This window comes from Oncorhynchus clarkii, chromosome 30, assembly GCF_045791955.1.
Source record: "Oncorhynchus clarkii lewisi isolate Uvic-CL-2024 chromosome 30, UVic_Ocla_1.0, whole genome shotgun sequence".
NCBI lineage: Eukaryota > Metazoa > Chordata > Actinopteri > Salmoniformes > Salmonidae > Oncorhynchus > Oncorhynchus clarkii.
This window is the reverse complement of record NC_092176.1, coordinates 39,325,787-39,352,483: the sequence shown is the minus strand read 5'-3', so window position 1 is coordinate 39,352,483 and position 26,697 is coordinate 39,325,787. Positions and strand designations below refer to the sequence as shown.

Genomic DNA, 26,697 nt, shown 5'->3' with positions numbered 1-26,697 from the left:
CAGACCGTTCCAGAACACACTGGACCAGAATATAACAGAATAGAACAGACTGTTCCAGAATATAACAGAATAGAACAGACCGTTCCAGAACAGACTGGACCAGAATATAACAGAATAGAACAGACCGTTCCAGAACAGACTGGACCAGAATATAACAGAATAGAACAGACTGTTCCAGAATATAACAGAATAGAACAGACTGTTCCAGAATATAATAGAATAGAACAGACTGTTCCAGAACAGACTGGACCAGAATATAACAGAATAGAACAGAATAGAACAGACTGTTCCAGAACAGACTGGACCAGAATATAACAGAATAGAACAGACTGTTCCAGAACAGACTGGACCAGAATATAACAGAATAGAACAGACCGTTCCAGAACAGACTGGACCAGAATATAACAGAATAGAACAGACTGGACCAGAACAGACTGGACCAGAATATAACAGAATATAACAGAATAGAACAGACTGTTCCAGAACAGTCTGGACCAGAATATAACAGAATAGAACAGACTGTTCCAGAACAGACTGGACCAGAATATAACAGAATAGAACAGACTGGACCAGAACAGACTGGACCAGAATATAACAGAATAGAACAGACTGTTCCAGAATATAACAGAATAGAACAGACCGTTCCAGAACAGACTGGACCAGAATATAACAGAATATAACAGAATAGAACAGACTGTTCCAGAACAGACTGGACCAGAATATAACAGAATAGAACAGACTGTTCCAGAACCGACTGGACCAGAATATTACAGAATAGAACAGACTGTTACAGAACAGACTGGAACAGAATATAACAGAATAGAACAGACTGGACCAGAATATTACAGAATAGAACAGACTGGACCAGAACAGACTGGACCAGAATATAACAGAATAGAACAGACTGGACCAGAACAGACTGGACCAGAATATAACAGAATAGAACAGACTGGACCAGAATATTACAGAATAGAACAGACTGTTCCAGAACAGACTGGAACAGAATATAACAGAATAGAAAAGACTGGAACAGAATATAACAGAATAGAGCAATACTAGAGTAGAATACAGCAATACTAGAGTATTACTGACCAACCAGACACTATGACAATACTACAGTATTACTGACCAACGAGACACTATGTCAATACTACAGTATTACTGACCAACCAGACACTATTTCTGTACTACAGTATTACTGACCAACCAGACACTATGTTAATACTACAGTATTACTGACCAACCAGACACTATGTCTGTACTACAGTATTACTGACCAACCAGACACTATGACAATACTACAGTATTACTGACCAACCAGACACTATGTTAATACTACAGTATTACTGACCAACCAGACACTATGTTAATACTACAGTATTACTGACCAACCAGACACTATGACATTACTACAGTATTACTGACCAACCAGACAATATGTCATTACTACAGTATTACTGACCAACCAGACAATATGTCAATACTACAGTATTACTGACCAACCAGACAATATGTCAATACTACAGTATTACTGACCAACCAGACACTATGTCAATACTACAGTATTACTGACCAACCAGACACTATGTCAATACTACAGTATTACTGACCAACCAGACACTATTTCTGTACTACAGTATTACTGACCAACCAGACACTATGTTAATACTACAGTATTACTGACCAACCAGACACTATGACAATACTACAGTATTACTGACCAACCAGACACTATGTCAATACTACAGTATTACTGACCAACCAGACACCATTTCTGTACTACAGTATTACTGACCAACCAGACACTATGTTAATACTACAGTATTACTGACCAACCAGACACTATGTTAATACTACAGTATTACTGACCAACCAGACACTATGTTAATACTACAGTATTACTGACCAACCAGACACTATGACATTACTACAGTATTACTGACCAACCAGACAATATGTCATTACTACAGTATTACTGACCAACCAGACAATATGTCAATACTACAGTATTACTGACCAACCAGACAATATGTCAATACTACAGTATTACTGACCAACCAGACACTATGTCAATACTACAGTATTACTGACCAACCAGACACTATGTCAATACTACAGTATTACTGACCAACCAGACACTATGACATTACTACAGTATTACTGACCAACCAGACAATATGTCAATACTACAGTATTACTGACCAACTAGACACTAATACTACAGTATTACTGACCAACCAGACACTATGTCAATACTACAGTATTACTGACCAACCAGACACTATGTTAATACTACAGTATTACTGACCAACCAGGCACTATGTTAATACTACAGTATTACTGACCAACCAGACACTATGTTATTACTACAGTATTACTGACCAACCATACACTATGTTATTACTACAGTATTACTGACCAACCAGACACTAGGGTTAATGCTACAGTATTACTGACCAACCAGACACTATGACAATACTACAGTATTACTGACCAACGAGACACTATGTCAATACTACAGTATTACTGACCAACCAGACACTATTTCTGTACTACAGTATTACTGACCAACCAGACACTATGTTAATACTACAGTATTACTGACCAACCAGACACTATGTCTGTACTACAGTATTACTGACCAACCAGACACTATGACAATACTACAGTATTACTGACCAACCAGACACTATGTTAATACTACAGTATTACTGACCAACCAGACACTATGTTATTACTACAGTATTACTGACCAACCAGCCACGATGTTAATACTACAGTATTACTGACCAACCAGACACTATGTTATTACTACAGTATTACTGACCAACCAGCCACGATGTTAATACTACAGTATTACTGACCAACCAGACACTATGTTAATACTACAGTATTACTGACCAACCAGCCACGATGTTAATACTACAGTATTACTGACCAACCAGACACTATGACATTACTACAGTATTACTGACCAACCAGACAATATGGCAATACTACAGTATTACTGACCAACTAGACACTAATACTACAGTATTACTGACCAACCAGACACTATGTCAATACCACAGTATTACTGACCAACCAGACACTATGTTAATACTACAGTATTACTGACCAACCAGGCACTATGTTAATACTACAGTATTACTGACCAACCAGACACTATGTTAATACTCCAGTATTACTGACCAACCAGACACTATGTTATTACTACAGTATTACTGACCAACCAGACACTATGTTATTACTACAGTATTACTGACCAACCAGACACTAGGGTTAATGCTACAGTATTACTGACCAACCAGACACTATGACAATACTACAGTATTACTGACCAACCAGACACTATGTCAATACTACAGTATTACTGACCAACCAGACACTATGGTTAATACTACAGTATTACTGACCAACCAGACACTATGTTAATACTACAGTGTTTCTGACCAACCAGACACTATGTCTGTACTACAGTATTACTGACCATCCAGACACTATGTTAATACTACAGTATTACTGACCAACCAGACACTATGTCTGTACTACAGTATTTTGCATGGAGATCTTGCGTGGAGCCCCAGATCGAGGGAGATTATCAGTGGTCTTGTATGTCTTCCATTTCCTAATAATTGCTCCCACAGTTGATTTCTTCAAACCAAGCTGCTTACCTATTGCAGATTCAGTCTTCCCAGCCTGGTGCAGGTCTACAATTTTGTTTCTGGTGTCCTTTGACAGCTCTTTGCTCTTGGCCATAGTGGAGTTTGGAGTGTGAATATTTGAGGTTGTGGACAGGTGTCTTTTATACTGATAACAAGTTCAAACAGGTGTCATTAATACAGGTAACGAGTGGAGGACAGAGGAGCCTCTTAAAGAAGAATTTACAGATCTGTGAGAGCCAGAAATCTTGCTTTTTTGTAGGTGACCAAATACTTATTTTCCACCATAATTTTCAAATAAATTCATTAAAAATCCTACAATGTGATTTTCTGGATTTTTTTCCCTAATTTTGTCTGTCATAGTTGAAGTGTACCTATGATGAAAATTACAGGCCTCTCTCATCTTTTAAGTGGGAGAACTTGCACAGTTGGTGGCTGACTAAATACGTTTTTGCCCCACTATACCATGGACAGTAGAAAAGGAGATAAGAGCGAAAAAATAGAGAAAAAGAAAAATAGAAAAGAACAACGGACTCTAGGAAGAAAAGACAAGTCACTAAGGAGTGAGGAGAAGCAGAACAACAGACTCTAGGAAGAAAAGACAAGTCACTAAGGGTGAGGAGAAGCAGAACAACAGACTCTAGGAAGAAAAGACAAGTCACTAAGGGTGAGGAGAAGCAGAACAACAGACTCTAGGAAGAAAAGACAAGTCACTAAGGGGTGAGGAGAAGCAGAACAGTGACAGTTTTAAATGTGTTAATAACTGGGCTGGGGACTGCTAGTGACAGTTTTAAATGTGTTAATAACTGGGCTAGGGACTGCTAGTGACAGTTTTAAATGTGTTAATAACTGGGCTAGGGACTGCTAGTGACAGTTTTAAATGTGTTAATAACTGGGCTAGGGACTGCTAGTGACAGTTTTAAATGTGTTAATAACTGGGCTAGGGACTGCTAGTGACAGTTTTAAATGTGTTAATAACTGGGCTGGGGACTGCTAGTGACAGTTTTAAATGTGTTAATAACTGGGCTGGGGACTGCTAGTGACAGAGTTTTAAATGTGTTAATAACTGGGCTGGGGACTGCTAGTGACAGAGTTTTAAATGTGTTAATAACTGGGCTGGGGACTGCTAGTGACAGAGTTTTAAATGTGTTAATAACTGGGCTGGGGACTGCTAGTGACAGAGTTTTAAATGTGTTAATAACTGGGCTGGGGACTGCTAGTGACAGAGTTTTAAATGTGTTAATAACTGGGCTGGGGACTGCTAGTGACAGAGTTTTAAATGTGTTAATAACTGGGCTGGGGACTGCTAGTGACAGAGTTTTAAATGTGTTAATAACTGGGCTGGGGACTGCTAGTGACAGAGTTTTAAATGTGTTAATAACTGGGCTGGGGACTGCTAGTGACAGAGTTTTAAATGTGTTAATAACTGGGCTGGGGACTGCTAGTGACAGAGTTTTAAATGTGTTAATAACTGGGCTGGGGACTGCTAGTGACAGTTTTAAATGTGTTAATAACTGGGCTGGGGACTGCTAGTGACAGAGTTTTAAATGTGTTAATAACTGGGCTGGGGACTGCTAGTGACAGAGTTTTAAATGTGTTAATAACTGGGCTGGGGACTGCTAGTGACAGTTTTAAATGTGTTAATAACTGGGCTGGGGACTGCTAGTGACAGAGTTTTAAATGTGTTAATAACTGGGCTGGGGACTGCTAGTGACAGAGTTTTAAATGTGTTAATAACTGGGCTGGGGACTGCTAGTGACAGAGTTTTAAATGTGTTAATAACTGGGCTGGGGACTGCTAGTGACAGAGTTTTAAATGTGTTAATAACTGGGCTGGGGACTGCTAGTGACAGAGTTTTAAATGTGTTAATAACTGGGCTGGGGACTGCTAGTGACAGAGTTTTAAATGTGTTAATAACTGGGCTGGGGACTGCTAGTGACAGAGTTTTAAATGTGTTAATAACTGGGCTGGGGACTGCTAGTGACAGAGTTTTAAATGTGTTAATAACTGGGCTGGGGACTGCTAGTGACAGAGTTTTAAATGTGTTAATAACTGGGCTGGGGACTGCTAGTGACAGAGTTTTAAATGTGTTAATAACTGGGCTGGGGACTGCTAGTGACAGAGTTTTAAATGTGTTAATAACTGGGCTGGGGACTGCTAGTGACAGAGTTTTAAATGTGTTAATAACTGGGCTGGGGACTGCTAGTGACAGAGTTTTAAATGTGTTAATAACTGGGCTGGGGACTGCTAGTGACAGAGTTTTAAATGTGTTAATAACTGGGCTGGGGACTGCTAGTGACAGAGTTTTAAATGTGTTAATAACTGGGCTGGGGACTGCTAGTGACAGAGTTTTAAATGTGTTAATAACTGGGCTGGGGACTGCTAGTGACAGAGTTTTAAATGTGTTAATAACTGGGCTGGGGACTGCTAGTGACAGAGTTTTAAATGTGTTAATAACTGGGCTGGGGACTGCTAGTGACAGAGTTTTAAATGTGTTAATAACTGGGCTGGGGACTGCTAGTGACAGAGTTTTAAATGTGTTAATAACTGGGCTGGGGACTGCTAGTGACAGTTTTAAATGTGTTAATAACTGGGCTGGGGACTGCTAGTGACAGTTTTAAATGTGTTAATAACTGGGCTGGGGACTGCTAGTGACAGTTTTAAATGTGTTAATAACTGGGCTGGGGACTGCTAGTGACAGTTTTAAATGTGTTAATAACTGGGCTGGGGACTGCTAGTGACAGTTTTAAATGTGTTAATAACTGGGCTGGGGACTGCTAGTGACAGTTTTAAATGTGTTAATAACTGGGCTGGGGACTGCTAGTGACAGTTTTAAATGTGTTAATAACTGGGCTGGGGACTGCTAGTGACAGTTTTAAATGTGTTAATAACTGGGCTGGGGACTGCTAGTGACAGTTTTAAATGTGTTAATAACTGGGCTGGGGACTGCTAGTGACAGTTTTAAATGTGTTAATAACTGGGCTGGGGACTGCTAGTGACAGAGTTTTAAATGTGTTAATAACTGGGCTGGGGACTGCTAGTGACAGAGTTTTAAATGTGTTAATAACTGGGCTGGGGACTGCTAGTGACAGAGTTTTAAATGTGTTAATAACTGGGCTGGGGACTGCTAGTGACAGAGTTTTAAATGTGTTAATAACTGGGCTGGGGACTGCTAGTGACAGAGTTTTAAATGTGTTAATAACTGGGCTGGGGACTGCTAGTGACAGAGTTTTAAATGTGTTAATAACTGGGCTGGGGACTGCTAGTGACAGAGTTTTAAATGTGTTAATAACTGGGCTGGGGACTGCTAGTGACAGAGTTTTAAATGTGTTAATAACTGGGCTGGGGACTGCTAGTGACAGTTTTAAATGTGTTAATAACTGGGCTGGGGACTGCTAGTGACAGAGTTTTAAATGTGTTAATAACTGGGCTGGGGACTGCTAGTGACAGTTTTAAATGTGTTAATAACTGGGCTGGGGACTGCTAGTGACAGAGTTTTAAATGTGTTAATAACTGGGCTGGGGACTGCTAGTGACAGAGTTTTAAATGTGTTAATAACTGGGCTGGGGACTGCTAGTGACAGTTTAAATGTGTTAATAACTGGGCTGGGGACTGCTAGTGACAGAGTTTTAAATGTGTTAATAACTGGGCTGGGGACTGCTAGTGACAGAGTTTTAAATGTGTTAATAACTGGGCTGGGGATTTATAAGAACGTTGATAACTGCATAGGATAAATATGATAATTCAGTATACATAACATTATCCCACCGGTCACAATTGTGACACACTTTTTCACCTACTTTTCCCATTAAAAAATTGACAAATTATGATGGATTACTTCAAAGGGTTACTAATGACACTTGATTTGGATATTTTCATGTCTGGGGGGAAAAAAATCAGGATTAAATGGGGTTGAGGCATTAGAAGAAGACAAAATGTATGTTACCAATTGAACGACATCTATTGCAGGATAAATCCATGTTAAAGTTTACATAGCTGGCCATATATGGTGTTACATTTTACTGTATGGGTTGGTTATGTAGGCTTCTTCTAACCCATCGCTTTCTGTTATGTATCATATGATTCAATTACATATTTACATTAAAAACCAAAGTCCTATCAGAATTCCAGTCATTCCTATAAATGTTATACCTTTTGATTTTCAAGAATAGGACTTGGAAATATGAAAGTATAGATTAGCCAAATAGTTTTACTTGAGTATAACCCCAAAACTAAGGACTTATTAGCCAGCCCTACTCTGTTGTTTATCATTGTGTTGTCGTGGAGGACTGATTGGGTCATTGATTCTAGTTGAAAAATAAATGCTGCGCTCATGGCATGGCTTTGAGCAATACTGAAAAGTGCTATTTACATGTGAAAAATGAGATCCATATGCTGCATTTGCTATAGGCCTATTGTTTACCTTTTTGTTAGTGACACTTTGGTATCTTGATAATATGCACCTGTTTAAAGGGCAAATCCACCGATGAAACAATAACAAAACGGTCGCCCTGCCTCTGTTTTGGTAAAAAGCTGTGGTATTGGCCTGGAGAAATGTAACCACTCTCAGATTAATAGACAGAGCTATAGACGCAAAGAATGACCGTCCATGATGTCACAATGATCGTTTTAACCATGTTATGAGGCTATACAGTGGTTTGTTTACATTTACAATGTTTACAAACATTAGAGAAAAACAAGTTTATATTTGGGGTTCTAATGGAGTGTGACAGTTGAACAACGCATGTAATCGTCTATTTTTTTTCAAAGGTATCTGTAATCTGATTACAATATGTTTTGCTGTTAGCGTAACGGATTACAGTTACCATTTTTGGGGGGGGTTTTCGGTAATCCGTTACTCCCCAACCCTGGGAACTACTTTCAGGATGGCGTGAACTTGGGTGCATCTTCAATGGCACCCTAATTCCTAGATAGTACACTACTTTGGACCCTGGTCAAAAGTACTGAACTAAAAAAAAGGGAACAGGGAGCCATTTCAGACTTACACTTCCTGGTTGAGTTCACTTACTGTTTAGATGACATCATCGACTAGAGTAACATCATGTGTTGGGAGAGTTATCATTATGACTTTTAAACCACTGATCCAGGAACAGATGTAATATTTAGGTTCTAATCATCTAGGTTTGACCTGGGCTGAGGAGAACTGATCAGAAATCAGTGGTTAGGGGAGATACGGAAGCACCTTGGGTGGATACAGTCTGTAGCTGAGTAACACTTCCTGTAAAAGCAGTGGAATTCACCTGACCACGTACTGTCTGATGCACGTCAATGTAAAGTTGTGGTGTTGGAGGGGAGAGAAGTGAGAAGGATCCGTCTACACGACAGTGACAGTCTTTAACAGGACAACTCTTTTAGACCGGAGCACAGAGAACACAAAAACTCTTAACAATCAACTGCTGAATAATTCACCTGACCTCTCAGTCCACAAAGCCAGGTGTGAGTGTCCCCTCTCAGTTTACCAGATAATAATAACACAACGCTTTCATTGACCCTTCAAGGCTAATAGTTCTAATATTTATTCGTCGTTATAAAACAGTTTTGACTCGTTCCTTTGACCGTAGCACAGTCATATCAATGATCTGAGCAGATGATTTGACCCCTTCAGTCTTTAGTTTGGCTGCAGGGGACTGTGAGCTCACCAGGTGAAAGTGGCCTGAGAGGGACAGTGGCCTGAGAGGGACACTGCGGTGCGACAACAGATCTATGTCAAGGTAGTGCCCCAGTGTAACACAGCAGTAACTCTGGAGAATAGCCCGTCTGTGGGTAATGACACACTAACACAACACCTGGTCAAACAGCTAGATCAAAACACAAGTATGCACATGGCATTATGTTAAACTACCATCATAATCTTCCTCCTCCTCATCATCATCAAGATCAATCCCAAAATGACTTCTCAGTTCTGAAGAGTATTTCCCGTTCTGACATTCTCTCCAACAGAAAAATGTCGAACCTTGTTTACTAGAGAAATAGGCCAGACCGTAGGAAGAGAAACAATCAGCAATAAACATTCATGTCTAATATGTAACAGACTACCTTGTATAGACAAAGAAAGCATTGAGATGGTTGTTTAAAGGTTAGAAGGCATTGAGATGGTTGTTTTAAGGTTAGAAAGCATTGAGATGGTTGTTTAAAGGTTAGAAAGCATTGAGATGGTTGTTTAAAGGTTAGAAGGCATTGAACTGGTTGTTTAAAGGTTAGAAGGCATTGAAGTGATGTTGTAAAGATTAGAGAAAAAAAAGTCACAAAAACTATTCCAAAGTTATGGCTTTTTCTCTCTTTCTCGTTCTCTAGCCCCCTCTCTCTTTCTCTTTCTCGTTCTCTAGCCCCCTCTCTCTTTCTCTTTCTCGTTCTCTAGCCCCCTCTCTCTTTCTCTTTCTCGTTCTCTAGCCCCCTCTCTCTTTCTCTTTCTCGTTCTCTAGCCCCCTCTCTCTTTCTCTTTCTCGTTCTCTAGCCCCCTCTCTCTTTCTCTTTCTCGTTCTCTAGTCCCCTCTCTCTTTCTCTTTCTCGTTCTCTAGTCCCCTCTCTCTTTCTCTTTCTCTAGTCCCCTCTCTCTTTCTCTTTCTCGTTCTCTAGCCCCCTCTCTCTTTCTCTTTCTCGTTCTCTAGCCCCCTCTCTCTTTCTCTTTCTCTAGTCCCCTCTCTCTTTCTCGTTCTCTAGCCCCCTCTCTCTTTCTCTTTCTCGTTCTCTAGTCCCCTCTCTCTTTCTCTTTCTCGTTCTCTAGCCCCCTCTCTCTTTCTCTTTCTCGTTCTCTAGTCCCCTCTCTCTTTCTCTTTCTCTAGTCCCCTCTCTCTTTCTCGTTCTCTAGTCCCCTCTCTCTTTCTCTTTCTCGTTCTCTAGTCCCCTCTCTCTTTCTCTTTCTCGTTCTCTAGTCCCCTCTCTCTTTCTCTTTCTCGTTCTCTCGCCCCCTCTCTCTTTCCCTTTCTCGTTCTCTCGCCCCCCCCTCTCTTTCCCAAACTATTCACTCCTGGATCGTCATTCCTAGAAACCAACTCCTTCCTTCACTCAGTCTTTCCACTGCTTTACCTCAGGAGTCCCCAGAAAAGAAAAGAGAAAAGATGGAGAGAGTGAACACTCACTTTCGTTCACCACTACTTCCTGTAAGTTTGCCCACTCCTCCCACACCCTAACCCTGATCCTGAGGTCAAGAGGCTTGCCATCGCTCTTACCGTTAGTCCCGGCTACAGCCGTGCGTGTGTCCGACGGGGAGTGTGTGAGACGTGCAGACCACCATGCAGTCTTGGGAAAGTCCGACCAATGAACAAGCTGTTGATTTCATCAAGGCTATCCCTTCATCGTTCACACACTAACTCCTCCTCCTCCTCTACCCCTCCCTCATTCTCTGTATCCGCTCCGTCCTCTGGCTTTCTGACACTGCCCTACTCTCTCTGTCTCTCTCAACTCCTCCCTCCTCTGGCTTTCTGACGCTCTCCTTTACTCTCTCTGTCTCTCTCAACTCCTCCCTCCTCTGGCTTTCTGACACTGCCCTACTCTCCCTGTCTCTCTCAACTCCTCCCTCCTCTGGCTTTCTGACACTCTCCTTTACTCTCTCTGTCTCTCTCAACTCCTCTGTCCTCTGGCTTTCTGACACTGCTTTACTCTCTCTGTCTCTCTCAACTCCTCCCTCCTCTGGCTTTCTGACACTCTCCTTTACTCTCTCTGTCTCTCTCAACTCCTCCCTCCTCTGGCTTTCTGACGCTCTCCTTTACTCTCTCTGTCTCTCTCAACTCCTCCCTCCATCACTCAATCATTCACGGTTTCAAAAAGTCCTCCAATTTTTCTCTATTTTTCTTCTCCTCTCTCTTCTGTCTCATGTTCTCTCTCTCTCTCTCTCTCTCTCTCTCTCTCTCTCCCTCAAATTCCTCTCCTCTCTCATGTTCTCTCTCTCCCTCCCTCACACTCCTCTCTCATCTGTCTCATGTTCTCTCTCTCTCTCTCTCTCTCCCTCACACTCCTCTCTCGTCTGTCTCATGTTCTCTCTCTCTCTCTCCCTCCCTCCCTCCCTCACACTCCTCTCTCGTCTGTCTCATGTTCTCTCTCTCTCTCCCTCACACTCCTCTCTCGTCTGTCTCATGTTCTCCCTCTCTCTCTCTCCCTCCCTCACACTCCTCTCTCACCTGTCTCATGTTCTCTCTCTCTCTCCCTCACACTCCTCTCTCGTCTGTTCTCACATCTGGCTGGTGAAAGGGAGGTGGGCTTGGAATCTAGAGGGGAGTTAGACACACACACACACACACACAGAACACAGGGTGGGACTACACACACACACACACACAGAACACAGGGTGGGACTACACACACACACACACACACACACACAGAACACAGGGTGGGACTACACAGACACACACACACACAGACACACACACACACACACACACACACACACACACACACACACACACACACACACACACACACACACACACACACAGAACACAGGGTGGGACTACACACACACACACACAGAACACAGGGTGGGACTATACACACACGCACACACACACACACACACACACACACACACACACACACACACACAGTTTCTATACTTCCCTAATCTCTCTCTTTCTCCTCTTCTTATTTGCCCCACTAAGTCTCTCCCTCTGTGCTGTTCTCGTCTCTTTCCCTTCAGTTGGTTTTTAGTTGGAGGAATGCACGTCTCTTTCTCACTCGCTAAAGTAGCAGCTTCCTGCATGCACAAAAAAAGGAAACCACTTTCTTTTCTCTTTTTTCATTGTCTCCGTGCGAAAACAACACCACTCAAAACAAAACTGACCAACACACACACACACATATATAAACACACACTAAAGAAAGACATTTCCTTTTTTTTTGGTGTGCACTTTAGCGATTACAGAAATGATCAAAGCGGCGATTGGTAGAGGATGTGGGCTTCGATGCTGTCGGCGTACAGTCAGTTGATATGTAGCCATTATAAATGGTAGAGGATGTGGGCTTCGATGCTGTCGGCGTACAGTCAGTTGATATGTAGCCATTATAAATGGTAGAGGATGTGGGCTTCGATGCCCTGTCGGCGTACAGTCAGTTGATATGTAGCCATTATAAATGGTAGAGGATGTGGGCTTCGATGCTGTCGGCGTACAGTCAGTTGATATGTAGCCATTATAAATGGTAGAGGATGTGGGCTTCGATGCTGTCGGCGTACAGTCAGTTGATATGTAGCCATTATAAATGGTAGAGGATGTGGGCTTCGATGCCCTGTCGGCGTACAGTCAGTTGATATGTAGCCATTATAAATGGTAGAGGATGTGGGCTATGATGCCCTGTCGGCGTACAGTCAGTTGATATGTAGCCATTGTAAATGGTAGAGGATGTGGGCTTCGATGCCCTGTCGGCGTACAGTCAGTTGATATGTAGCCATTATAAATGGTAAAGGATGTGGGCTTCGATGCTGTCGGCGTACAGTCAGTTGATATGTAGCCATTATAAATGGTAAAGGATGTGGGCTTCGATGCCCTGTCGGCGTACAGTCAGTTGATATGTAGCCATTGTAAATGGTAGAGGATGTGGGCTTCGATGCTGTCGGCGTACAGTATATAGAAACAGACTACAACATGCCACAAAAACGTGACGGCCCTGATAGAGAAATTGGACAATGGCTGCTCTGCAAGTACAAAGCTCTCCCACACCATACGTGGCATAAACAACAGATCGTTGGACGTCTATGAACACGCTGTCGTATACATCACACTGATGAGAGGTGGGACATGAAGTACGTACTGACAACTGAGAACATGGAGGAGAGGCACACAGCAGATAACCTAAAAAAACAGCATTAAATACCTTGGTTGATGAGCGGGTGGGGGCAGTAAGCATTGTCTGGTAGCCATGACTGTGGTAGAGGAAACTGCATTGACCCCTAGCGGTTATAGGCAAGGACCATCTCAATTCGTAGAGGATGGGACTCTACAAGGCGTTGAAAGCGTTCCACAGAGATGCTGGCCCATTTTGACTCCAATGCTTCCCACAGTTGTGTCAAGTTGGCTGGATGTCCTCTGGGTGGTGAACCATTCTTCACACGGGAAACTGTTGAGTGTGAAAAACCCAGCAGCGTTGCAGTTCTTGACACAAACCGGTGTGCCTGGCACCTACAACCATACCCCGTTCAAAGACCCTTAAATCTTTTGTGTTGCCCATTCATTTTTTTCACTGTTTACTTTGAGGACTAATGCTCTCCTGAGACTGGGTTGCTGGCGGGCTCTGACTCTATAAGACTCTCACCTAACTGTCAGTGTGTGTATGTATGAGTATAAAGGTGTGTATGTATGAGTATAAAGGTGCGTATGTGTGAGTGTAAAGGTGTGTATGTATGAGTATAAAGGTGTGTATGTATGAGTATAAAGGTGTGTATGTATGAGTATAAAGGTGCGTATGTGTGAGTGTAAAGGTGTGTATGTATGAGTATAAAGGTGTGTATGTATGAGTATAAAGGTGCGTATGTATGAGTGTAAAGGTGTGTATGTATGAGTGTAAAGGTGTGTATGTATGAGTATAAAGGTGTGTATGTATGAGTATAAAGGTGTGTATGTATGAGTATAAAGGTGTGTATGTATGAGTATACAGGTGTGTATGTATGAGTGTAAAGGTGTGTATGTATGAGTATAAAGGTGCGTATGTATGAGTATAAAGGTGTGTATGTATGAGTGTAAAGGTGTGTATGTATGAGTATAAAGGTGTGTATGTATGAGTATAAAGGTGTGTATGTATGAGTATAAAGGTGTGTATGTATGAGTATAAAGGTGTGTATGTATGAGTATAAAGGTGTGTATGTATGAGTATAAAGGTGCGTATGTATGAGTGTAAAGGTGTGTATGTATGAGTGTAAAGGTGTGTATGTATGAGTATAAAGGTGTGTATGTATGAGTATAAAGGTGTGTATGTATGAGTATAAAGGTGTGTATGTATGAGTATACAGGTGTGTATGTATGAGTGTAAAGGTGTGTATGTATGAGTATAAAGGTGTGTATGTATGAGTATAAAGGTGCGTATGTATGAGTATAAAGGTGTGTATGAATGAGTGTGTATGTATGAGTATACAGGTGTGTATGTATGAGTATACAGGTGTGTATGTATGAGTATAAAGGTGCGTATGTATGAGTGTAAAGGTGTGTATGTATGAGTGTAAAGGTTTGTATGTATGAGTATGTATGTATGAGTATACAGGTGTGTATGTATGAGTATAAAGGTGCGCATGTATGAGTATAAAGGTGTGTATGTATGAGTTTAAAGGTGTGTATGTATGAGTGTAAAGGTGTGTATGTATGAGTGTAAAGGTGTGTATGTATGAGTATAAAGGTGTGTATGTATGAGTATAAAGGTGTGTATGTATGAGTGTAAAGGTGTGTATGTATGAGTGTAAAGGTGTGTATGTATGAGTATAAAGGTGCGTATGGTTACGGTTTGTACTACGTCGAGACACGGACTGTGTGTGAGAAACTTCTGACAAATGCCTACAGTGTGTGATACCTCAGCCAGATGCCCTTAACTCTGCCAGATGCCCTTAACTCTGCCAGATGGCCTTACCTCTGCCAGATGCCCTTACCTCTGCCAGATGCCCTTACCTCTGCCAGACCACACATTTGGCAGATCCCCCTGTCTCTATAGCCATCCAAAGTGATCCAGTAGAGATCAGATGGTGGACCCACTGGATACTCTGGTCTGTAGTAATGTTATGGTCTTGTAGAGAGGAGAGATACTCTGGTCTGTAGTAATGTTATGGTCTGGTAGAGAGGAGGAGAGATACTCTGGTCTGTAGTAATGTTATGGTCTGGTAGAGAGGAGGAGAGATACTCTGGTCTGTAGTAATGTTATGGTCTGGTAGAGAGGAGGAGAGAGATACTCTGGTCTGTAGTAATGTTATAGTCTGGTAGAGAGGAGGAGAGAGATACTCTGGTCTGTAGTAATGTTATAGTCTGGTAGAGAGGAGGAGAGAGATACTGTGGTCTGTAGTAATGTTATAGTCTGGTAGAGAGGAGGAGAGAGATACTCTGGTCTGTAGTAATGTTATAGACTGGTAGAGAGGAGGAGAGAGACTCTGGTCTGTAGTAATGTTATGGTCTGGTAGAGAGGAGGAGAGAGATACTCTGGTCTGTAGTAATGTTATGGTCTGGTAGAGAGGAGGAGAGAGACTCTGGTCTGTAGTAATGTTATGGTCTGGTAGAGAGGAGGAGAGAGACTCTGGTCTGTAGTAATGTTATGGTCTGGTAGAGAGGAGGAGAGAGATACTCTGGTCTGTAGTAATGTTATGGTCTGGTAGAGAGGAGGAGAGAGACTCTGGTCTGTAGTAATGTTATAGTCTGGTAGAGAGGAGGAGAGAGTCTCTGGTCTGTAGTAATGTTATGGTCTGGTAGAGAGGAGGAGAGAGATACTCTGGTCTGTAGTAATGTTATAGTCTGGTAGAGAGGAGGAGAGAGACTCTGCTGTAGTAATGTTATGGTCTGGTAGAGAGGAGGAGAGAGATACTCTGGTCTGTAGTAATGTTATGGTCTGGTAGAGAGGAGGAGAGAGACTCTGGTCTGTAGTAATGTTATGGTCTGGTAGAGAGGAGGAGAGAGATACGCTGGTCTGTAGTAATGTTATAGTCTGGTAGAGAGGAGGAGAGAGATACTCTGGTCTGTAGTAATGTTATAGTCTGGTAGAGAGGAGGAGAGAGATACTGTGGTCTGTAGTAATGTTATAGTCTGGTAGAGAGGAGGAGAGAGATACTCTGGTCTGTAGTAATGTTATAGTCTGGTAGAGAGGAGGAGAGAGACTCTGGTCTGTAGTAATGTTATGGTCTGGTAGAGAGGAGGAGAGAGATACTCTGGTCTGTAGTAATGTTATAGTCTGGTAGAGAGGAGGAGAGAGACTCTGCTGTAGTAATGTTATGGTCTGGTAGAGAGGAGGAGAGAGATACTCTGGTCTGTAGTAATGTTATGGTCTGGTAGAGAGGAGGAGAGAGACTCTGGTCTGTAGTAATGTTATGGTCTGGTAGAGAGGAGGAGAGAGATACGCTGGTCTGTAGTAATGTTATAGTCTGGTAGAGAGGAGGAGAGAGATACTCTGGTCTGTAGTAATGTTATAGTCTGGTAGAGAGGAGGAGAGAGATACTGTGGTCTGTAGTAATGTTATAGTCTGGTAGGGAGGAGGAGAGAGACTCTGGTCTGTAGTAATGTTATGGTCTGGTAGAGAGGAGGAGAGATACTCTGGTCTGTAGTAATGTTATAGTCTGGTAGAGAGGAGGAGAGAGATACTCTGGTCTGTAGTAATGTTATGGTCTGGTAGAGAGGAGGAGAGCGACTCTGGTCTGTAGTAATGTTATAGTCTGGTAGAGAGGAGGAGAGAGACTCTGGTCTGTAGCAATGTTATGGTATGGTAGAGAGGAGGAGAGAGATACTCTGGTCTGTAGTAATGTTATAGTCTGGTAGAGAGGAGGAGAGAGAGACTCTGGTCTGTAGTAATGTTATAGTCTGGTAGAGAGGAGGAGAGATACTCTGGTCTGTAGTAATGTTATAGTCTGGTAGAGAGGAGGAGAGAGATACTCTGGTCTGTAGTAATGTTATAGTCTGGTAGAGAGGAGGAGAGAGAGACTCTGGTCTGTAGTAATGTTATGGTCTGATAGAGAGGAGAGATACTCTGGTCTGTAGTAATGTTATGGTCTGGTAGAGAGGAGGAGAGATACTCTGGTCTGTAGTAATGTTATAGTCTGGTAGAGAGGAGGAGAGAGATACTCTGGTCTGTAGTAATGTTATAGTCTGGTAGAGAGGAGGAGAGAGACTCTGCTCTAGTAATGTTATGGTCTGGTAGAGAGGAGGAGAGAGATACTCTGGTCTGTAGTAATGTTATGGTCTGGTAGAGAGGAAGAGAGAGACTCTGGTCTGTAGTAATGTTATGGTCTGGTAGAGAGGAGGAGAGAGATACTCTGGTCTGTAGTAATGTTATAGTCTGGTAGAGAGGAGGAGAGAGATACTCTGGTCTGTAGTAATGTTATAGTCTGGTAGAGAGGAGGAGAGAGATACTCTGGTCTGTAGTAATGTTATAGTCTGGCAGAGAAGAGGAGAGAGACTCTGCTGTAGTAATGTTATGGTCTGGTAGAGAGGAGGAGAGAGATACTCTGGTCTGTAGTAATGTTATGGTCTGGTAGAGAGGAGGAGAGAGACTCTGGTCTGTAGTAATGTTATGGTCTGGTAGAGAGGAGGAGAGAGATTCTCTGGTCTGTAGTAATGTTATAGTCTGGTAGAGAGGAGGAGACAGATACTCTGGTCTGTAGTAATGCTATAGTCTGGTAGAGATTAGGAGAGAGAGACTCTGGTCTGTAGTAATGTTATGGTCTGGTAGAGAGGAGAGATACTCTGGTCTGTAGTAATGTTATGGTCTGGTAGAGAGGAGGAGAGATACTCTGGTCTGTATTAATGCTATAGTCTGATAGAGAGGAGGAGAGAGATACTCTGGTCTGTAGTAATGTTATAGTCTGGTAGAGAGGAGAGATACTCTGGTCTGTAGTAATGTTATAGTCTGGTAGAGAGGAGAGAGACTCTGGTCTGTAGTAATGTTATAGTCTGGTAGTGAGGAGGAGAGATACTCTGGTCTGTAGTAATGTTATAGTCTGGTAGAGAGGTGGAGAGAGATACTCTGGTCTGTAGTAATGTTATAGTCTGGTAGAGAGGATGAGAGAGACTCTGCTGTAGTAATGTTATGGTCTGGTAGAGAGGAGGAGAGAGATACTCTGGTCTGTAGTAATGTTATGGTCTGGTAGAGAGGAGGAGAGAGACTCTGGTCTGTAGTAATGTTATGGTCTGGTAGAGAGGAGGAGAGAGATACGCTGGTCTGTAGTAATGTTATAGTCTGGTAGAGAGGAGGAGAGAGATACTCTGGTCTGTAGTAATGTTATAGTCTGGTAGAGAGGAGGAGAGAGATACTGTGGTCTGTAGTAATGTTATAGTCTGGTAGAGAGGAGGAGAGAGATACTCTGGTCTGTAGTAATGTTATAGTCTGGTAGAGAGGAGGAGAGAGACTCTGGTCTGTAGTAATGTTATGGTCTGGTAGAGAGGAGGAGAGAGATACTCTGGTCTGTAGTAATGTTATAGTCTGGTAGAGAGGAGGAGAGAGACTCTGCTGTAGTAATGTTATGGTCTGGTAGAGAGGAGGAGAGAGATACTCTGGTCTGTAGTAATGTTATGGTCTGGTAGAGAGGAGGAGAGAGACTCTGGTCTGTAGTAATGTTATGGTCTGGTAGAGAGGAGGAGAGAGATACGCTGGTCTGTAGTAATGTTATAGTCTGGTAGAGAGGAGGAGAGAGATACTCTGGTCTGTAGTAATGTTATAGTCTGGAAGAGAGGAGGAGAGAGATACTGTGGTCTGTAGTAATGTTATAGTCTGGTAGAGAGGAGGAGAGAGATACTCTGGTCTGTAGTAATGTTATAGTCTGGTAGAGAGGAGGAGAGAGACTCTGGTCTGTAGTAATGTTATGGTCTGGTAGAGAGGAGGAGAGAGATACTCTGGTCTGTAGTAATGTTATGGTATGGTAGGGAGGAGGAGAGAGACTCTGGTCTGTAGTAATGGTATGGTCTGGTAGAGAGGAGGAGAGATACTCTGGTCTGTAGTAATGTTATAGTCTGGTAGAGAGGAGGAGAGAGATACTCTGGTCTGTAGTAATGTTATGGTCTGGTAGAGAGGAGGAGAGCGACTCTGGTCTGTAGTAATGTTATAGTCTGGTAGAGAGGAGGAAAGAGACTCTGGTCTGTAGCAATGTTATGGTATGGTAGAGAGGAGGAGAGAGATACTCTGGTCTGTAGTAATGTTATAGTCTGGTAGAGAGGAGGAGAGAGAGACTCTGGTCTGTAGTAATGTTATAGTCTGGTAGAGAGGAGGAGAGATACTCTGGTCTGTAGTAATGTTATAGTCTGGTATAGAGGAGGAGAGAGATACTCTGGTCTGTAGTAATGTTATAGTCTGGTAGAGAGGAGGAGAGAGAGACTCTGGTCTGTAGTAATGTTATGGTCTGATAGAGAGGAGAGATACTCTGGTCTGTAGTAATGTTATAGTCTGGTAGAGAGGAGGAGAGAGATACTCTGTTCTGTAGTAATGTTATAGTCTGGTAGAGAGGAGGAGAGAGACTCTGCTGTAGTAATGTTATGGTCTGGTAGAGAGGAGGAGAGAGATACTCTGGTCTGTAGTAATGTTATGGTCTGGTAGAGAGGAGGAGAGAGACTCTGGTCTGTAGTAATGTTATGGTCTGGTAGAGAGGAGGAGAGAGATACTCTGGTCTGTAATAATGTTATAGTCTGGTAGAGAGGAGGAGAGAGATACTCTGGTCTGTAGTAATGTTATAGTCTGGTAGAGAGGAGGAGAGAGATACTGTGGTCTGTAGTAATGTTATAGTCTGGTAGAGAGGAGGAGAGAGACTCTGGTCTGTAGTAATGTTATGGTCTGGTAGAGAGGAGGAGAGAGATACTCTGGTCTGTAGTAATGTTATGGTCTGGTAGAGAGGAGGAGAGAGACTCTGGTCTGTAGTAATGTTATAGTCTGGTAGAGAGGAGGAGAGAGACTCTGGTCTGTAGTAATGTTATGGTCTGGTAGAGAGGAGGAGAGAGATACTCTGGTCTGTAGTAATGTTATAGTCTGGTAGAGAGGAGGAGAGAGATACTCTGGTCTGTAGTAATGTTATAGTCTGGTAGAGAGGAGGAGAGAGAGACTCTGGTCTGTAGTAATGTTATAGTCTGGTAGAGAGGAGGAGAGATACTCTGGTCTGTAGTAATGTTATAGTCTGGTAGAGAGGAGGAGAGAGATACTCTGGTCTGTAGTAATGTTATAGTCTGGTAGAGAGGAGGAGAGAGATACTCTGGTCTGTAGTAATGTTATGGTCTGGTAGAGAGGAGAGATACTCTGGTCTGTAGTAATGTTATGGTCTGGTAGAGAGGAGGAGAGATACTCTGGTCTGTAGTAATGTTATAGTCTGGTAGAGAGGAGGAGAGAGATACTCTGGTCTGTAGTAATGTTATAGTCTGGTAGAGAGGAGGAGAGAGATACTCTGGTCTGTAGTAATGTTATGGTCTGGTAGAGAGGTGGAGAGAGATACTCTGGTCTGTAGTAATGTTATAGTCTGGTAGAGAGGAGGAGAGAGAGACTCTGGTCTGTAGTAATGTCATAGTCTGGTAGAGAGGAGGAGAGAGATACTCTGGTCTGTAGTAATGTTATAGTCTGGTAGAGAGGAGAGAGAGATACTCTGGTCTGTAGTAATGTTATAGTCTGGTAGAGAGAAGAAAGACTCTGGTCTGTAGTAATGTTATAGTCTGGTAGAGAGGAGAGAGACTCTGGTCTGTAGTAATGTTATAGTCTGGTAGAGAGGAGAGAGACTCTGGTCTGTAGTAATGTTATAGTCTGGTAGAGAGGAGAGAGAGATACTCTGGTCTGTAGTAATGTTATAATCTGGTAGAGAGGAGAGAGATACTCTGTTCTGTAGTAATGTTATGGTCTGGTAGAGAGGAGGAGAGCGACTCTGGTCTGTAGTAATGTTATAGTCTGGTAGAGAGGAGGAGAGAGACTCTGGTCTGTAGCAATGTTATGGTCTGGTAGAGAGGAGGAGAGAGATACTCTGGTCTGTAGTAATGTTATAGTCTGGTAGAGAGGAGGAGAGAGAGACTCTGGTCTGTAGTAATGTTATAGTCTGGTAGAGAGGAGGAGAGATACTCTGGTCTGTAGTAATGTTATAGTCTGGTAGAGAGGAGGAGAGAGATACTCTGGTCTGTAGTAATGTTATAGTCTGGTAGAGAGGAGGAGAGAGAGACTCTGGTCTGTAGTAATGTTATGGTCTGATAGAGAGGAGAGATACTCTGGTCTGTAGTAATGTTATGGTCTGGTAGAGAGGAGGAGAGATACTCTGGTCTGTAGTAATGTTATAGTCTGGTAGAGAGGAGGAGAGAGATACTCTGGTCTGTAGTAATGTTATAGTCTGGTAGAGAGGAGGAGAGAGACTCTGCTGTAGTAATGTTATGGTCTGGTAGAGAGGAGGAGAGAGATACTCTGGTCTGTAGTAATGTTATGGTCTGGTAGAGAGGAGGAGAGAGACTCTGGTCTGTAGTAATGTTATAGTCTGGTAGAGAGGAGGAGAGAGATACTCTGGTCTGTAGTAATGTTATAGTCTGGTAGAGAGGAGGAGAGAGATACTCTGGTCTGTAGTAATGTTATGGTCTGGTAGAGAGGAGAGATACTCTGGTCTGTAGTAATGTTATGGTCTGGTAGAGAGGAGGAGAGATACTCTGGTCTGTAGTAATGTTATAGTCTGGTAGAGAGGAGGAGAGAGATACTCTGGTCTGTAGTAATGTTATAGTCTGGTAGAGAGGAGGAGAGAGATACTCTGGTCTGTAGTAATGTTATGGTCTGGTAGAGAGGTGGAGAGAGATACTCTGGTCTGTAGTAATGTTATAGTCTGGTAGAGAGGAGGAGAGAGAGACTCTGGTCTGTAGTAATGTTATAGTCTGGTAGAGAGGAGGAGAGAGATACTCTGGTCTGTAGTAATGTTATAGTCTGGTAGAGAGGAGAGAGAGATACTCTGGTCTGTAGTAATGTTATAGTCTGGTAGAGAGAAGAGAGACTCTGGTCTGTAGTAATGTTATAGTCTGGTAGAGAGGAGAGAGACTCTGGTCTGTAGTAATGTTATAGTCTGGTAGAGAGGAGAGAGAGATACTCTGGTCTGTAGTAATGTTATAATCTGGTAGAGAGGAGAGAGATACTCTGTTCTGTAGTAATGTTATAGTCTGGTAGAGAGGAGGAGAGAGATACTCTGGTCTGTAGTAATGTTATAGTCTGGTAGAGAGGAGGAGAGAGATACTCTGGTCTGTAGTAATGTTATAGTCTGGTAGAGAGGAGGAGAGAGACTCTGGTCTGTAGTAATGTTATAGTCTGGTAGAGAGGAGGAGAGAGATACTCTGGTCTGTAGTCATGTTATAGTCTGGTAGAGAGAAGAGAGACTCTGGTCTGTAGTAATGTTATAGTCTGGTAGAGAGGAGAGAGACTCTGGTCTGTAGTAATGTTATAGTCTGGTAGAGAGGAGAGAGACTCTGGTCTGTAGTAATGTTATAGTCTGGTAGAGAGGAGAGAGAGATACTCTGGTCTGTAGTAATGTTATAATCTGGTAGAGAGGAGAGAGATACTCTGTTCTGTAGTAATGTTATAGTCTGGTAGAGAGGAGGAGAGAGATACTCTGGTCTGTAGTAATGTTATAGTCTGGTAGAGAGGCGGAGAGAGATACTCTGGTCTGTAGTAATGTTATAGTCTGGTAGAGAGGAGGAGAGAGACTCTGGTCTGTAGTAATGTTATAGTCTGGTAGAGAGGAGGAGAGATACTCTGGTCTCTAGGATGGTCTGGTAGAGGAGAGGAGAGGGGGAGAGGAAGGAGAGTATGAGAGAGTGAGAAGATGCGAGATAGAGAGGGAGGAGAATATGAGAGAGGAAGAGGGAGGAGAGTATGAGAGAGGGAGGAGAGAATGAGAGAGGGCAAGGGAGGATAATATGAGGGAGAGAGAGGGAGGAGAATATGAGAGAGGAGACTATGAGAGAGGGAAAGGAGGAGAGTATGGGAGAGGGTTAGGAGGAGAGGGGTAGAGGAGGAGAGTATGAGAGAGGAGAATATGAGAGAGGGAAAGGAGGAGAGTATTGGAGAGGGTTAGGAGGAGAGGGGGAGAGGAGGAGAGTATTATAGGGCGAGGGGAGGAGAGTATGAGGGGGAGAGGGAGGAGAGTATGAGAGGGGGAGAGTATGAGAGAGGGAGAGGAGGAGAGTATGAGAGAGAAGAGAGTATGAGAGGGGGAGAGGAGGAGAGAGGGAGAGGAGGAGAGTATGAGAGGGGGAGAGGAGGAGAGGGGGAGGAGGAAGCTCCAGTCCAGTTCTATTAATGATCAGCTCAGTCTGTACAACAGGAAATGAATCATGATGTACACAGAATGCTATCATACTGAGAGAGAGACAATGAGTAATACTGGAGGGGAGAGGGGGAGGAGGGGGGATGGGAGAGGGAGAGGAGGGGAGGGGAGAGGGAGAGGAGGGGAGATGTGAGGAGGGGAGAGGGAGAGTGTTGTGGTAAAATAAACACAGGTGTACGTGGTGTTTGATAACCAATGGAATGCAATGGACAAAAACATGTAAAACTCTTTCAAATCTCCATCTAGTCTCATCCCAGTCTCACGTCCCTCTAACTCAAAAACACTCCAAAAGCCAAAGAGATGATTCATTAATACTTTATATACAAAATTCTAATATTAGTACAAGTATATTCAACATTTTCGCAGCATTATAGTATTAATGATACATACTTTACGTATATGAATCTTTTCATACATAAAAATGCACAACTCAAGGTCTAGTTTATTTTTGATTGTACTGTAAATACATGCTCTGGTGTTAGGATTTTCATTACAAACTGCTGTTATGGTTTTCTAACTTACAGAAAGATGAAAACAGTTTGAGTGTCAGAGTTCACTTGTCAAAAAAATAAAATAAAAAAATAAACGAAAGAAACTAAATGAAAGACAGGAACAAATGAATAAAACTAGAAAGTGAACACTGCATTACTTGGCACGTGCTGCATACTCCATCCACCCCCTTCTCCATCTATGTGATATTATTGGATGGCCCACCTTTCAATTTTCTCTTCCAGCCAATGGCAGGCAGGTAATATTTGTGACATTCACAGAACGCCCGATGATTGGTGGAGTTAATTTTGCATGGTCCGATGGCCCGGGATTGCTCATTTTAGTCCATTCCATTGGTCCTTAAGTGAAATCTCCACCCACACAAGGCGCCGGGGCCATGCAAAACTAACTCCACCAATGAGCAATGGTGGAACTTTTTTTGGGGGGTGGGGCTAACATGAGAGTCAGGTCTCAGTAAGAGGATGATTGACAGCTGACAGAGGTCAAGTATGACGTGGTCATTAATAACACCCCGTGTGTTTGTGGTAATGATAGGGATGGGGACAGACACTTCTAAACATTACCTGGGAAGAAAGGGGAGGTAGTTAACATACTCTAACATTTGTTCATCAAGAGGTGTGTATCTGGACATGAGATTTATAAAAAGTCTAAATAACTGACCCCCCCCCCCCCCCCAACAAAATAAACAAACTAGTCAATCTTTGGCTATTTCCATTCCATGTAGACGTACAGGTAAACAGTATCTGCAGTAACAGTTGAAAAGAGAAACTTAAGTTGGCAAAATAAATACATAAATAAATGCATTAACAAATACAAAATCTAGAGAAGAGGTTAAAGGTTAAAGGTTATGTCATGAGTATAGTGTACTGTATGGGAGCATACAGCCCCCCCCCCCCCAGGCTGAAGTGGAGTGGGTCGATGCTGGAACCATTAAGCTCACACAGCTCTGTTCTGTTCACACAGCCGTCTGACAGTAAAACACCCCAAACCCTAGTCTGGACTACACCCTGTCAACTAACAGACTAACTCTAGTACCACACCCTAGTCTGGACTACACCCTGTCAACTAACAGACTAACTCTAGTACCACACCCTAGTCTGGACTACACCCTGTCAACTAACAGACTAACTCTAGTACCACACCCTAGTCTGGACTACACCCTGTCAACTAACAGACTAACTCTAGTACATCACGAACCTCACCTGTTTTTATGGTCTGCGTATGTTCATCTATCACTATCAAGTGAAATCATTTCAACCAGGGGCTGATAGGCAGCCATTTTCTTCCCAGTTCAGGTACATATCCCTGTAGTTGTGATGGTCTGAGGAGGGATGGGGGTTAGCGCTGTGATTTTAAGGCTATGTAAACCACAGGGATGGTACTGTAGTGACCCTGGAGACAGGTCAGATCAGATCCATCCACATGTGTTTTCATCACAGGTTAGGGTGATGGGTGTTGGGCAACAGTCTCATGTGTTTTCATCACAGGTTAGGGTGTTGGGTGTTGGGCATCAGTCTCATGTGTTTTCATCACAGGTTAGGGTGTTGGGCATCAGTCTCATGTGTTTTCATCACAGGTTAGGGTGTTGGGCAACAGTCTCATGTGTTTTCATCACAGGTTAGGGTGATGGGTGTTGGGCAACAGTCTCATGTGTTTTCATCACAGGTTAGGGTGATGGGTGTTGGGCATCAGTCTCATGTGTTTTCATCACAGGTTAGGGTGATGGGTGTTGGGCATCAGTCTCGTGTTTTCATCACAGGTTAGGGTGATGTGTGTTGGGCATCAGTCTCATGTGTTTTCATTACAGGTTAGGGTGATGGGTGTTGGGCATCAGTCTCATGTGTTTTCATCACAGGTTAGGGTGATGGGTGTTGGGCTATGCGTATCAGTCTCATGCTAGTAGCTAGTAGTATATAAAATCATGTACCTATAAGGGTTGTTCTGATATAGCCCCTGGTACAGTAAGCAGACATTCATTCACGTGTGTGTGTGTGTGTGCGTGCGTCTGTGTGTGTGTGTGTGTGTGATATGAATGCAACGGTGAAGGTATGTGGTGTTGTGTCACACTCCACTATGTTGATGCATACAGTGAACGTCTCCGATTGGTCCCTCATCAGTCATGTGCCTGCTCCAGGCCCTCTCATTGGCCCAGAGGACCAGGAAACATAACATTTATTAACTTCTATCCTGATGTTCATCTCCCTCTCTTCCACGGAGCGTGTCTCCTCTTTCAACTCCATCTTGTGATAGGCTCTCATCTACCTATCCTCCCTCCTCCTCCCCTCTCCTCTACCTATCCTCTCTCCACCTCCCCTCTCCCTCTCCCTATCCTCTCTCCTCCCCCTATCGTCTCTCCTCCCTCCTCCCTATCGTCTCTCCTCCCTGTCTTCTCTCCTCCCTGTCCTCTCTCCTCTCCCCACCTCTCCTCTCTCCTCCCTGTCCTCTCTCCTCCCCTCTCCTCTCCCCACCTCTCCTCTCCTCTCCTCACCTCTCCTCACCTCTCCTCTTCATATCCTCTCTCCCCCTATCCTCTCTCCTCCCTGTCCTCTCCCCACCTCTCCTCTCCCTATCTTCTCTCCTCCC

At 43.0% G+C, this 26,697-nt stretch overlaps 1 protein-coding gene across 1 annotated transcript in view; it reads right to left on the bottom strand.

The window, feature by feature from the left end:
* Window positions 1–11,017, bottom strand: part of LOC139389366 (phospholipid-transporting ATPase ID-like) — a 49,507-nt gene extending 38,490 nt beyond the window's left edge. The window contains exon 1 of the mRNA XM_071136078.1: window positions 10,853–11,017. The gene's annotated coding sequence lies outside the window, so the exon portion shown is untranslated. The remainder of the gene's footprint in view (window positions 1–10,852) is intronic.
* Between the last annotated feature and the right edge of the window lie 15,680 nt (window positions 11,018–26,697).